The sequence below is a fragment of the Chiloscyllium plagiosum genome, chromosome 10, assembly GCF_004010195.1.
Source record: "Chiloscyllium plagiosum isolate BGI_BamShark_2017 chromosome 10, ASM401019v2, whole genome shotgun sequence".
NCBI classification, from domain to species: Eukaryota; Metazoa; Chordata; class Chondrichthyes; order Orectolobiformes; family Hemiscylliidae; genus Chiloscyllium; species Chiloscyllium plagiosum.
In genome coordinates, this window is record NC_057719.1 from 67,330,200 (window position 1) to 67,344,050 (window position 13,851).

Sequence of the window (13,851 nt, forward strand, 5' to 3'; positions counted from 1 at the left end):
TGAGTTATACACATTGAGGGTATAGGAAGGCATTTATGCCAGGATTTTGTGGGTCAGTTCATTTTATGATCTACTATGGTGTTGTATGTGTATCTTGCCTTTAAGAGAGATCCCCTTTAAGGACTTCATGTAATGTGTATGTATAATGTTCCAACTCTGCCCAACAGTTCCTCTGCTTTGTGTGTACCAGTTAAACTCAGCACAGAAACCAGTTGATTTGTTGCAATGTCTGCTTAATGACTTATGCATTTCACTGCTTTAAATTAACTAATCTACAGAGTTAATCTATCTGTGATGAGTGATTAATTATTAACTATTATCATCAACACAACGTGGTGAACAGTGGTGGAAAACCTTACATTTATGCAGCCCTATCCTATTTTGAGCAGTCAGTCAGCAAGTTAATCCACAGGTGAAACACACAGCTGACAGGCATAAATCATGCCAAAGTACATGAGATAAACCTCAATATCTTTGTTCATTACAATGTCAGAGTGTTGAAGAAACAGCTTGCTGGTAAGCAGATAAATTCCAAATGAGAGACCAGTTTAACTCACTTGAGAATGATCAGAATGTGCATGCGATCGAGTAAGGGAAGTTCAAAGAATTACCGTCAGAACACCCTCAGACATTTCCTAGTTTAATTTGCAACAAATCAGACCTTCTAACAGAATTTAAATGTTCAAACAGCATTCAACACATTGGGACAGAATCTTTTCAGGCATTGAATGCTATGGGCACTGATTAGAAATTTGGGAATATTGCAAAGAATGGCAATGAAGGGCTTCTCGGCATCAAGAGCAAACATCCCATTTTTAACCAAATGTTGAAAAGCATGATGAGCTTCACACTACTGAACAGTGAGCAGCCTATTTCCAACTATTTTTGTCCCACTAACATCAAATGGCCTCATTTATATGTAATATCCCATTTTAACACCTGCCCCATTGAAACTAGACAATAACATTTGCTGACATGAAAGTCTGAACAGTTAGCTGGCAACTGCAGACTGCCACTTGCACCTCAGGACCTCCATCTGTATACCCATGACTGTGTCGCCAAATACCAGACTAATGCCATTTAGAGGTTCGCTGATGACACCACCATAGTCAGTCGAATCTCAGATGGCGACGAAACAGACTACAGATGGGAGGTGGCAGACTGAGAAAAATGGTGCACTGAGAACAACCTAGCTCTCAATACCAGCAAAACCAAGGAACTCTTTATTGACTTTCAGCTGAATGTTACTCATACCCCTTACACATTAATAGCACAGAGGTGGAACAAGTGGAGAGTGTCAAGCTCCTAAGAATGGTCATCCACAATAAATTTTCTTGGACTGTTCATGTGGATGCACTGGTTACAAAGGACCAACAACATCTCTTCTTCCTCAGGCAGCTGACGAAATTTGGTATGACAGCGAATACCTTTGCCAACTCTTATAGGTGCGCCATCAAGAGTATCCTGTCTGGATGTATCACTACCTGGTATGGCAACTGTACCATTCAAGACTGGAGACGGTTACAGAGAGTGGTGAACTTGGCCCAGACAATCACAAAGGACAACCTCCCATCTATAGAATCCATCTACCAGGCTCACTGTCAAGGAAAGGCCACCAGCATTCTCAAAGATCTATCCCACCCTGCAATGCTTTTCTACAACCTCTACCATCAGGGAGAAGGTATAGAAGTCTGAACACATGAACCAGCTGGTTTCACAACAGTTTCTACCCTACTGTTAAAATACTGAATGGACTCAAAAACTCTTAACATTCGCCTGTATCTGTGTTTTGGTTTTTCAGCTGTTTACCTATTATTTACTATCTATGCTACTTGACTCTGTGATCTGCCTGCATTGCTCGCAAGACAAAGCTTTTCACTGTGCCTTGGTACACGTGACAATAAATTCAATTCACCTTGGTCAGTAGTTACCAATATCTCAGGGAATGCTCCATGAATAGCTAATGCATGCAGCCTATATTTACAGGTGCTGGGATTTGACATATACCAGTCTCACCACACCTTCACGGCACATTCCAGGTTCATTTTCTTGGTGATTCTGCACTTCCGTGCTGCATGGTGGATTGGAATGTCAGATGTGCCAGCAAGCCAAGGATCAGCTGCAACCTCTAGCAGGTCCAAATATGTTCCCAATGAAAAGGACAAAACTGAATGTCCCTTCATTTACGGAGAAGCCCGGAATCTATTGTCGCCAAATCCATTTCCTCAAGATGAGCAAAGTGCAGTGTCGCTGCAGACTGAGGATGTCTCATGACACTGTCCTAGAATTAGGCCACCTGCTGAAGCAACATCTGGGACATGAAGGACTGGGTGGCAATCCTGTCCTGGTCAGCACCAAGGTGACAGCGGCACTTTAAGTTTGTGCAACTGGCTGCTTCCAAGGAGCCTCTGGGCATCTGTGTAGAACCACTCAATCCTCAATCCACAAATGAACTAAGACTTTCATTGATACAATTTCTGTTGATCACACGTGTAATGAATTTAGTGCTGCAGCCAGGCAATAGGCTGGCTCTCAATAGGTGCAGGCTGCTATAGACTGTACACACACCATATTGATAGTGTCATAATATGACATTATCAACACATAAGCAGTCCATTCCATCAGTGTGCAGGTCACCTGAGTTTCAGTACCATATCTTGGCTAAATGCGCTAGGAATCCTGGGACCTGCTATGATGCCTATATCCTTGCATTTTCTCATGCTTCTGCTTTATTTAAATGGTCAGGTGCCTAACAAAACCTTGGGTTACTGGGAGACAAGAGTTATCCTCTGACATCATAGCTGATAACTTATTTATGTAACTCCCTGACTGAGGCAGAATGTAGATATAATCCAACCAAATCTTTGACCAGGGTCATCATCGAGCAGACGAATGGCTCACTGAACATCAAATTTCACTACTCGGCTTTGTTGGGGGGAACCTTGCAGGACATTCCAGACATAGAATACAGCATAACACTGGCATGCTGTGCACTGTACAATTGGAGCATTCAAATAGGTGATGTGATGGATTCTAAGGAGCCATGTGAGTGGCAGAGTCTTTTGAAGAGGAAGATGAAAAATATCACCTTCTGCATTATAGAGTGCTGCAGTAACAAGCCAGACAGAACTTCACTGACATGCAGTTCCAGTCGATGATAGGTGGATCCAGTGATCATTCATTGATTGGAAATTTGTCGGAGTTTGAAAAGCAAGCAGTCCTCATCCACTCCCAGAGTTAAATACACCTTCAGTCTGTTCATTTGTTGTTCACGTTTGCTGTTGCTAAGTAAAATAGAATGTTTTGAACTGTTTCAACTGCGTGTGGCATCATCAGATTGGGTGGAACAAATGCTACTTCACCTTGAGGCCAGGAGTTCACGCTGGGCCAAAAGACTGCCATAGGCTACTGAAAGACCACCATGCCGCAGCGAGAGACCATCACGCTGGGCTTCTGAGAGACCACCATGCTGGAACAAGTGATTGCCATACTTCTGATTGAAGCATTGACTTATAACTAAAGCATTATGCAGATTAATTTGTATCAATTGTTATTTGTGAAGGGAATTCAAAGATTAAAAAAGAAAACAGTTTTGTTTTGGTCAATTCAAGCAAGGTAACTCATAATATAGACATTCTGAATGTAGTGTTGAGGGACAGAGAGCTTGGGATATCCTTCTGACAACAGCAAAGGACTTAGGTGTTTTAGTTTTTTTAATTAAAACTCTCACTAATTTTCACTAAGTCCTGGCCAAACTTACAGACCAACAGATTAAGGTGAATTCTTGAATAGGTTAAAAATGATTGGTATAAGAAGCCTATTGTTTTGTAACAATTTAGATTCCACAATCATCAAAAGGAAATGAAACCTCCAATAAGAATTTGAGAAATTGGGTCTAGTAGAGCTGTTAGCACATTCGCTTCTGAGGCAGAAGGTTGTGGGTTAAGTGCCATTTGAGGACAATACTAAAGGCTGATACTTGAGCGAAGTGTTTCAGAACTGCTGAACTAATCAAGGTGGCTCTTTCACATGAGATGTTAAACTGAGGCGATGCAACATCCTCCATGTCCTGGTTTATATTTTACCCTTAATTATTCCAGAAAAAAGAACAATGTGCATAGGAAGGTGCAATGCATTCTTGCAGTCATTCGTTAAAATTTTGACATTTCAATTGAAAAAGAGATGGAGAGAAATTCTCAATCAGTTGGATTCAGACGGTTTTGTTTTAAAGTGTAATCAAAACAGGTTGCATGAGTGAGGCCTTTTGTGGCACAGTTGTAGTGTCCTTACCTGTAGACCAGAAGGTCTGGGTTCAAATCATATCTGCTTCAGGGGTGGGTAATACCATCTTTGAACAAGTTGACTTAAGAAAAAATGTTGCACATTTGTTCTTTTTACAACCCGATTCTCTCTTCACCTATGTACCCTGTAAGATGGGAGTGGAGTAGAGCTTCCTGGGTTTCCTATGCTACATTCGCTTTCCTTTTCTTCATTTCCACTCTTTTCTTCCCCTCATTTTCTTTGTTATTTTACTCACCTCTTGTTGAAGAGCTCAGTTGTGGCGATGGCATTAGTGGCAGCGAGGGGGCCCAGTGCGGACTCATAAGTTCCTAACAACTTTTGCATTGACGAGGTAATTCTAGCATTGTCTCATGACTGCTGTGGCCTTGGCAAGTGCAGATTTGCTCATAGCGGAGATTCATGGGAGGCAGGGGCAGGTTTGGGCCCAGTAACAAAGCCAGCAGCTGTATTGGTGAGGTGGGCCTGAAATGGACTCATGGCAGCAGTAGAGTTGAGTTCGGGCTAGTGTAGTCCTTGGCTGGATCGATGCCATGTGCATTGGCAAGGACCATGGGGGACTCGCAATGATGAGGGTGTTGGTGGAAGCAAGATGGCGCCGAAGACTGGCAACTTTCGTTCCAGCGGTGGCAAAGGGATCTATGCCTGCCCACCAGGCTCATGGCCCATGACAGAGCACTTAGTAAGAAAGATTGTAAAGTTGAACACTTTTTCTTTATCTTTTTATTATTTTGATTTTATATTCTATGTTTTGGTTTATTTTTCTGTGTTTTAAGAAGGCACTGAAGAGTGGTGACACTGTAGAACACGTTTTGCTAAATTTTGTAACAAAGTACATGTGTGACAATAAATAGGTCCTGAAGAAGGGCATGTGCCCGAAACGTCGAATCTTCTGTTCCCTAGATGCTGCCTGACCTGCTGTGCTGTTCCAGCAATAAAGTTTCAGCAATAAATAGGTCAAATCAATCAACATCACAGAAAGAGAGATTACTGACCATTAATGGAGTGTCATAAAATCAACATAATGAAGTATGAAAATCTGAAATAATACTAGAAAATGTTGGATATATTCAGTTGGTCAAACAGCATCTCTGAAGTGAGAAACAAAGTTAAAATTTAAAGGTGCGAGCTTTCATCAGAACTGAAAATGTTAGGAATGAGATGGGGCATTGATGGGGTGATGTGACAAGGACTAAATGGAAGGTCAGTGAAAAGGTCGCGGGGCAGGAGAAATTAAATGCTTAAATGTTTCATGGTTCAAAAGCTAATTCAAAAATAAAAAAAGCAAACAGTAAAGCTCTGAGATAAAGTGTAACTGGCTGGATTGCAGAAGTCCAAGTGGAAGTTGAGAGAATTAAGAAAGAAACAAAACAGAAAACACAAGATTAGGGCAAAGGTTATGATGGAAAATTGTTGACTTGAGTGTTGAGTACAGAAAGCTGTGGAGACAACGTATTGTTCCTTGAACTTGTGTTGAGCTTTATTGGAGCAGGCCATGAACAGAAAGGGCAAAGTGGGAGCTTGGGTAAGAATTGAAATGACGAGTGGCAGGAAGTTTCGAGTCAGGTTTGTAAACTAAATTGAGGTGGTACCCAGGGTATGTTGGCCTCTCCAGTGTAGAAGAGACCACATCATAAGCATCAAATACGATATACTAAAACTGAAAGAACAAAAGTACATCGTAGCTTTACTTGGAGGACTGTTTGGCCCTTGGATAGTGAGGAGGGAAGAGTTAAAAATACAGGTGTTACCTTTCCTGTGCTTGCAACAAAAGATATTAGGCTTTTTCTGAGGTTAGCATTTGTGAAGAAAGAATGAGGTCATCAAATTGTGAGAGCTCTGAGCTCTAACAATGTAACATAGAAGAGATGCAGAAGATTATTAAGATCACTTCACTTTTTTTTGATTTATATCCACAGAGGCCACTAATACATTTTGGATTTCTCTACTAATTTGGTGCCAAACATATGTGCATACACTTGCCGTTGATTTAAAATCCTTTTCCTTATCCTGGAAAAAAATGACCAAATCTTTGTTATACTGTTTTTAAGAGTACCCAATTTCACAAGTTTTACAACCTGCAACTGAATTACTCTTGAAATGTATATAGATTTGTTTTGGGACATAACATATTCTCTAATTTTCATTTATTTGCAGCTAAGGCACTTGTCCAGCTACTAAGTTTTCAACATTTTGAAAACTGAGCCTCACCAAAAGAAATAAATATCTTGTTTAGGTGGTTGTTTTTGTTCAGCACAGACTTGATGGGCCCAAGGCTTTTTTCTGTGTTGAAGACCTCAATGTCTCTATGACTCAGTTCATAACTTAACAGCACAAATTCCTTGAATATCACTTATTCCTTGAAACCATCATCAAATCTAAGAATGATTAAACCAAACCACACTCCAAGTGTGATATCATTAACTGCTCACAATTAGAAGGTAATACTTCTTGGAGTTATTTTTAACATCTTTTGCATTTGGCTTTCTTTAGCAATTGCTCTTAGATGCCATATAAAACTTGTTTTGCTATCAGGTTATTCAATATACATGTAATTGTGTAATCTTTCTTTCATTATGTTGTTGTATTTAATCCTATTAAATCGTATAGATTTATTAGATCCTGGAATTTGTCAAATTCTGAGTTTTGTAATATCTAACACCTAAAAAACTTAGCTTTCCCTACCTTAGCAAAGTCATTAAGAAATATTAGAAACAGCGGGGAGCTGAACACTGAGCCCTGGGAGACTTCACTGGTCACAGTTATCCAATTAAAACAATGACTATTGATAGCAAATTTCTGTTTCTTATTATACAATCAATTAAGAATCCAATTTACAACTTTATCATGGATCTCATTATGTCTCACTGTAGTTATAAACCTCCTGTGAAGGGTCTTTTCAATGCAACATAATAAACTTCATTTGCAAGTGTTGAGATGTCTTCACAAACTTATACTAGATTTGTTTGGAAAGCCAAAATCATTTGCTTTGATTTTGTTGGTTTTATACCCACTGGTTGTTCTTAAGTTACTGCAGATTTAATGACTTGCCTTATAAATTTCTTGTTGTGTAGTCCTGTCAATATATCTAACACTAAGCATATTCAACCCTAATGAATATTTCCCCAAGAGGATATCTTTATAGCACTGTAATGTTGGAAGATCTGTGATAAAGTGAGAAAACAAGAAAGAGATATAGAGAATAGAACACTAACTTGTCTTTTGAATCTAAAAACAAATGTAGAACTATGGATGCTGAAGGACCGAAACAAAAACATAAATTGTTGGAGAAACTCAACAGGTCTGGCAGCATCTATGGAGAGAAAGCAAAATTAACACTTTTCAGTCCAATGACCCTCTTAGCAGCAATTTCTGTTCTGTGTTTTGACTCTATCAGCCATTCTTCCAGAGCCAAATATCCTCTAATAACTGACAAACAATGGAATAGGTGAACTTGGTCCACCTAAAAAATACAAATTTTACTAGTATTCCATCAGCAAATGCTTATTTACACTTTTGTGACTGTCATATACTTACTGCGCTATAGTGTCTGAACATTTTAGATCAGATCTGTTCCCTGGTATTACTAACCTGCCTTGTAGATAAACTAATAAATCAAAGGACAATGCCATCCATATCTAATCAGTGCAATATCTTCAATGAGAGTCAGCGTGTTTCACACATTTGTTAAGTACAATATGCCCTGGTGTTTAGATAGTTCTTGCATATGAAGCAAAGTTGAAACCCTATCTCTTAATTTCTATCTTCACTTTTCATTTAAACTTCTTTGAACAATTTTCAACTATCCAACTTCCAATTGAATTACTTCAGTCTGGTTTCCATCCTGTTCATTGTATTAAACTGAGCTGATTCAATTCAGCAAAACCACGAAATGAGAGGAAACCACATAGCTCTGTAAGACTGTCCATAGCTCAAATAGATCATACCTTCACTTCTACATCAATTCCTATTTTCTTGCGATACCCAGCATATCCCTCTTGGTGGCTGCAAAGCTATTGATAGCAATATTTAACATACTAATGGACTGATCCTGCATGGGGTAGCAAATTCCAAATATTCACAACCTTCTGAATGATGACATTTCCCCTCATCTCAGCTGAAATGTGCAGATCACTTAATCTGAGACCATGCTAGTTCTGGACTTATCAGCCAGAGGGAAACAGGTTGTCAATATCTGCCTGTCCAAATATTAAATTTCAATGAGAACACCTTTTATTCTTCTAAACACCAGTGCATGTTCGCCCATTCTGCTCGATCCCACCTCTTAGAATAGTCCCCTAGTCACCAGAATTAATCATCAATGCTATCTGATGCTAATGTAAAGGGTCACCCTGTTTTACATCTCCATTCTTTCAATATGTTTACCACTCCATCCTTTCTCCTCTGTGGTCCGTTTCTGTCGTATAATGGTTTTGTCATACCACAATCAGCATAAAATCCATTATATAGGCTGTCGCTGCATACAGACTGTTATATTTGCTGAGTCTCAAGGTTCCATACCTGAAATCCTCTAAATCTTCCTTTACTCTCTTCCTCTCAGAAAAAAGTCTTTATAATTATTAGTGTAACTTCTAATTCTTTTGTTCAACACAATGCATTTTATGTTATTTCCCACCCAACTTTGTTTTGTGACTGTTGGTTGCGCTGCCTGATTGTCTATTCAACATGAAGTTTAGATAAGCCATAATTTTCCCACTTAGGTTTTGGTTGAAATTATCCTTTCGTCCTCAATCGAAACTTCTTACACTTGGTCCCCACTCTGCTCTCTTGATCAGGATCAGCAACTGCAGAATTTGTTACTCTTCTCAATTCTGAGCTATACATCAAATCCTAGCTTAAATGTCCCCAAAATGACTAATTTATTTCTCTCAAACATTACCTTTCTCACACCCTAACTCACACAAACACCTTCAACCTTGATCTTGCCATTGTTCTTTTGACCATCTTATCGACACCATTACTGGCTGCTGCATCACATACCATTAATTGAGTGATAGCTTTTTCTTTTAGAAATAACCCATCTTCTGGCAGCTTGAAGGCTGTGTAAGTGTAAAATATAACAACCTGACATGAGGGAAGCAATCCATTGCTGCAAATCAAGGAGCCCTTTCATTTTAAGCATCGTAATTCAGGGGAAAAATGATATATTGGCTGTCCAAGACAAATAGGGCAGTAGTAACTGAATGATGAAGGCATGCACTGCAGAAAACTGGGTGATGTATCTTGCAACTGTCTGCAAGGAGCCTGAGGCAAAAAAATGTGAAGGGTGGTGGTGACTTTGACAGCTACTGTCAGTGAATGTTTACCTGGGACAGAAAGAAGCAAGTTCTGGTGCAGGAGGCTGTGTAGAACAGTGAAAATCTGTTTGGTGAAATGCAGTCTCCCTTGTTAAATGCAAGAAAGTAGCTCTTGGCCTGGAGACCCTAGGGTTTGGGTAAAATCTTCTATTGGTAGCCCTCTCATCTACTGTCTTTTAAATACCCCTTTTGCTGCCCAAATATAAAAATTGTCTTTCATTATTCCACAATGTGGGTGGGTGAGTTAAAATCAGTTCAACTATTCTTTGATGGAAGATATAAATGCGTGAAATCAAGACAAAGCATATTTCTCTTGACTGAAACAATAACTAACCAACCAGTCAGTTTAATCATTTATGCTGCTTCATTAAACTTTGGGAGACCAAGGCTTTTGAATGTAGGATTCATCATATATTCAAAACGTAAGAATTCAACAACTGTATTTCAGTGTTAGTGATTGAACTCTCAGATGTCATGTAGTCTTTTTGGGTTTTTCTACTTATATTCCTCCAGGATGAAGGATCTAAACCAAATTGATGAGTGCAGTTATGTTGACATTTTGCACTCCTGGAAAGTGGATCTAGGTGTGGCATAGGTATAGGCAGGGGCAGGTCTTGTAAGCAGTGATGGTGGTATTGGGCTGCATGTTGGTGAAGTAGGAATGGTGTTGAAGGTTTGGTTCAGTTACACGGAAAACGACTTCTCTCTTTCTCAACATTCTCTGGAGCTCGGAGTCCACAACATCCATTTCTTTCCCCCTCAATAGGTTCTGCATCTACAAGTCAGATTGATTGGTTGGATCCCTGTAAAGAACAAAACAAAAATAGCATCCACAAATGGCCTTTATAGAGATCTATAATTAAATAATATGTACTAAGATGACAGAGTAAAATTAAAAGCCATTTAAGGCTCTAGTAGGACAAATGACCAAAAAGCTGGCATTCAGGGGCATCTTAAAGGATATAAGAGAAGTAGAGATTAGAATGGTATAGTGAGAGAACTCCAGAGCATAGGAGCTAGACAGCTGAAGGTTTGTTCATAAATGGTGGAACAATTAAAATCCAGGATCATCAAGAAGGCCAGAATTGATGGAGGTAGGTAAAACTCTGGAGAGACTGCAAAAAGAATGTCATCTTAGTTGAAGTGTGAAATGCAAGGGATTTAATTTCCAACTGTGGGATATGTTGTGATTTCCCATTCTGCAAATGGGTATGGAGGGGAGTGCAGGTGGGAGATCCCAGCTGAGGGGGAATTTGGAAATAGGGCAAATAGTAAGGCAGTGAGGAAACAATCCCATTGCTTTTGGTCAACAAGCAGTGCTGTAGGAAAGTAACCATTTTCCTCAGGCTGGCTTTTGCTACCTTGAACTGTTGAATTTCCAGAAGTTTATAACATTGGGAAGACCAGGGCTAAACTTGTAAAGTGGTTTATCAGCCTCATTATCATAGAATCATAGAATCCCTACAGTGTGGAAACAGGCCGTTCAGCCAAACAAGTCCACACCGACTCGCCGAAGAGTAACTCACCCAGACCCATTCCCTTATGCTATTAACCTTTATGTATCCCTCACTAATGTACCTAACCTACACATCCCTGAACACTATGGGCAATTTAACATGGCCAATTCACCTAACCTGCACATCACTTATAACATCACTTGTCCCAGCCTTACTGTTTTTGAGATTAAACTTACTCTCTAAGTCTGGGTTTAGTTCAGGTCTCAACAACACTGGAGTAGAACAATGTTATGGGATACTGCTTCAGTGAAACTCTAGTACAGCATCAAATCCAGTTCAAACATTGGCGTGAAGTTCCCGAGGACTTGTGAGGAATTTAAGAAGTTTTTTGTCAATATTCTGTGTTAGAGAACACTCCAGTCTGCATCCTCAAAATATTTATGATTTGTGTCCAGATCCATGTGCAGGCGTCTGACTTGATGGAATTTACAGGTGGGTGGAATAAATAAGTCACACCCTGATAGCAATTGGTGCATTGGATATCAATTTCAGATTGATAGCTGCAGTGTAAGCACAAAACTACTTTCAGATATGCATATATCAAGAATCAAATTTGACAATGAAAATCATCAACTGCAGGGAATGTGACTGGACATAATAAGTTATCCCGAAGGTTGAGGAAATGAAGTTGAGTTTTCATATGTCAAAGTCTATAGCCATGGGCACACACCCTTGACAAGAACCTGTTGTGGAAAAATTAGTTTGCAATTACTATAAGCCCTAAATTAGAAATAATAACCACCAAACTACAATATTGTGCTATTTATGTTTGTGTGACTTCTCATAGCAGATTGTAAGGTTTTGCAGTTTGAAAATTTTTTGCAGTGATTGTAATGTCCTTTAAAACTGCCATCAACTAGCAAACAGAGAAAATAAATGGTCAACTGGTAATTTGATCTTTCGCAATTGACTTAAGCAAAACTTATTTATTTTGTTCATTTGAAGATCTTTAAATGACTGATAAAGCAAAGATATTATATTGAGAAAAACTGTGTTGACAAGAAGTTAAAACAAGGTTATTAATAAGTGGGAAAATTAAGCTGAGCTTATTTTTCATCTTAAGTCACACAAAACCAAATGTTACCAATGATAGATTGCTCCCAAAACTATTTGAAAAGGATAATTTTTAACATTAATTTTCTTAAAAAAACACTCCAACAGGGGTGCTTTCAGATTTTAAAAAAATATCTCTGGAAATAATTCAAATTTGAAGTTGTTTCTTGGCACCAACACTGCAGTAATTAACTTTTGTAGCCAGACTGTTTTTGTGTTTATATCTATTTTTCTTGTTGAAGCTACATGCTTTTTATGGGGGCCTCTGCTGTCTGAACACCATATGAATAAACAGAAATGTAGGTTGGGTATGTCTATGGAGCTGAAGCACTTATTTTCAACTTATGTGTAAACATAGCCTAGTCTTCCTAAAAATATATATAAAATACATGTACTTCTGTCATTTTATTTTAGAGGCCATACTTAAATTTACTTTATTAGTATTACTTTATGCCCAGCAAGCTATAATCAGATGAGTTCAAAAATCATTTGATGATGGGGATCACAACTCATAAGCACCCCTCTAAGTAATAACACTACATTACAGAGTCATAGAGATGTACAGCATGGAAACAGACCCTTCGGTCCAACTCTTCCATTTCGACCAGTTTCCCTAACCTAATCTAGCCCCATTTGCCAGCACTTGGCTCATATCCCTCTAAACCCTTCCTTTACACATACCCATCCAAATGCCTTTTAAATGTTGTAATTGTACCAGCCTCCACCACTTCCTCTGGCAGCTCGTTCCATACATGTACCACCCTCTGCGTGAAAAAGTTGCTCCTTAGGTCCCTTTTAATTTTTTCCCCTCTCACCCTAACCCTATGCCCTCTAGTTCTGGACTGCCCCACCCCAGGGAAAAGACCTTGCATATTTATACTATCCATGCCCCTCATAATTTTATAAACCTCTCTAAGGTAAATACTAGACTATCCATTTTTAATTCCATCAATGATGATAATTTCACTCACTAAAGAAGCAGTAATGTAACAACTCTGTAAGCTGTAACTTATGTCAATTTCACCAGTCTCTCACCAATTATTACAATTTTACTTAAATATATTTTGAATTGTATGTTTAGAACTTTTTGTAAGAAGGATTTCTGAAATATTTAATTTAAGAACCATTAGGATTAAATTTAAAGTAATTCTGTAGTTGATTTTATGCTTATGAAAGTAGCTGTGAGAAGCCATTCACAAAAATTGGTTGCAGCATTAGTATTGCATGGCAGTCAAATTTGCAACAGATTGTCGGACTGAGATGAAACCCTATAAGCCCCTTTGAGTACTAGCATCTGCAACCATGACTGCATTAAGCTGTGACTGCCTGGCACAAACTGATGTCTCATGATCTCAGTTTGAGCTTCCAAGGGTGTTTTCTGCTTGTCTTTCATCATTCAATAGAAGCTGAGAAATCAAATAGGCTGGGGCTGTTTTCCCTGGAGTCTGAGGGGTGACCTTATAGATGTTTACAAAATTATGAGGGGCATAGATAGGGTAAATATGCCAAGTCTTTTCCCTGGGGTCGGGGAGTCCAGAACTAGAGGGCATAGGTTTAGGGTGAGAGGGGAAAGATATAAAATAAACCTAAGGGGAAACTTTTTCACACTGAGGGTGGTATGTGTATGGAATGAGCTGCCAGAGGAAGTGGTGGAAGCTAGTACA

At 39.0% G+C, this 13,851-nt stretch overlaps 1 long non-coding RNA gene across 2 annotated transcripts in view; it reads right to left on the bottom strand.

Annotated features, from left to right (window-relative positions):
• LOC122553737 overlaps positions 1-13,851 on the bottom strand; it is an 89,371-nt gene that overhangs the window by 53,292 nt on the left and 22,228 nt on the right. Inside the window, exon 3 of one of the 2 annotated variants that reach the window (XR_006312813.1) lies at positions 9,475-10,420. The exons of the other annotated variant lie outside the window; for it this stretch is intronic. This is a non-coding gene — a long non-coding RNA (uncharacterized LOC122553737). Of the gene's footprint in view, positions 1-9,474; positions 10,421-13,851 lie in introns of those variants that run through there. 2 annotated transcript variants of the gene reach the window in all.